Source organism: Physeter macrocephalus, chromosome 18, assembly GCF_002837175.3.
Source record: "Physeter macrocephalus isolate SW-GA chromosome 18, ASM283717v5, whole genome shotgun sequence".
In the NCBI taxonomy this organism is placed as follows: Eukaryota; Metazoa; Chordata; class Mammalia; order Artiodactyla; family Physeteridae; genus Physeter; species Physeter macrocephalus.
Genome location: NC_041231.1, coordinates 99,536,349 through 99,538,078, shown reverse-complemented (window position 1 = coordinate 99,538,078; position 1,730 = coordinate 99,536,349).

Sequence of the window (1,730 nt, the reverse complement as noted above, 5' to 3'; positions counted from 1 at the left end):
TCACAGGATGACACAGGAGAGGAGGGCGGGCGGGCTGTGGGAAGGCTTGTGGCCAGTTTCATTTTGCTTCACTTCTCCACCTGATCGTTGGGCGCTGCTGGCACCTGCAGGGGCAACCTCACCGAGGTGGGTGTGGCGTCGAGAGATGGGCTTCCCTGCTGGAGGGTGGCCCAGGCTGGACCTGGAGGGACTGGGAGGGGCCGGGCGGTAGTTTCCGGGGAGGAGCTGAGGGCAGGTTGGTCCTGACTGTGGCCAGTGTTTTGTTCAAGTTTCCAGGAGGTTTAAAAAGAAAAGAGTTGGGGGCGGGGAGGGGGGGAACCCCTGCCAAGACATATTTCCCAGGCCACCTCTCCCTCCCCGGGGGAAGCTTGGATCCTGTGAATGTGACATCAGGTCTCTTCTGCTCTCCTGTGTTCTGCGGATGGGAAGAAGTCAGAACGTACTGGCCAGGGCTGAGGCCAGCAGAGCTGGCTCCCTGCTGGCTGCCACTGAGTCCAGGGGGAGCTGTGCCCCCGCCGGCCCCTGGAGCTGGGCTGAAGCAAGGATATAGAGTGGGGGCCGAGGGCCCAAGCAGAGACCGCTGGGGACTGGGGGGAGGCCTCTCTGGGTGTGGATGTCGGGGGGAGGAGGGTCCCTACCTCCCCCCACCTCCACTCTGGCTGCAGTGGCTGGTTTAGGGGACAGACCTCATTACGGATCTGCTCCTGCTACGGTCCCCCCAGCTGTGACTTCGAGGGACGTCCAGGGGGACCAAGTGTGCCCAGGTCCACGGCTTAGGTATTGGGATAAAATCTGTCCTTTTGATTCTAGGGGTGAAGAATAAACAGAGAGAAGGAGGAGGAAATGATTCTGTGGGATCCTCCTGAGAACTGCAAGTAAGTCCGCATTTGAACCCCTGCGTGTGCGTGTGTGTGTGTGGGGGGGGGTGGATTAGGGTAAAGCAAGATGAGGAAATGGAAGAAGCATCTATTTGATGGTGTCCCTAGGGGCTAGACGTAGACACATCTTTTTCGTGTGCAGGGAAGATGCTCTACCTTTATCTCAGGGGCCTCAAGCACACGGAGAACTTCGGTGGAGCAGGGAGATTCTGGGCACCCCAGCTTTCTCACTTGACAAATGAGGCTAATGGAAAAAGCCAGGTGTCTTCCATTCATGTTCTGCTGTACGCACCGCAGCATATGCTCTTTCCTCCGCAGTGACTGCCCTGTGAGGACCTCAAGGCGTATTTCGTGCTTGCGTAGCCAGGAAATTGCTTTGAAAACATAAGCACACTATTAAAGGCGAGGTATCGTCCGCTGCCTTATTCAGGGCGGGCATTTCCTCCTTCCCAGTACTTAACCCTCTACAAGAACCCCCCTTCGACTTAAAGCCAAAGGAAAACAAAGGCCCAGAAAAGCTGTCCGATGTAGGGAGTAAATGGAATATTCCGAGGGGCAACCCCGCTTTCCGTGCCATTCCCCCCTTCCTAAGCTCCCACCTCAGGCGGCTGCGTTTCCTTCTGGCATTTGGAAGCCAAGGCTGTGGCTTTTTCCCCAAACATCAGCCCCGGTAGCTCTTCGTCTCCCTCTGGTGTTCCTCGCTCGCTATTTCTTTAGATTTTGGTGACCCGGCAAGTGGGGGATCCGGGGACGGGAAGAGGTTGGGCGCAGAAAGAAAGGCTGGGGCTTCCCTGGTGGCGCAGTGGTTGCGCGTCCGCCTGCCGATGCAGGGGACGCGGGTTCGCGCCCCGG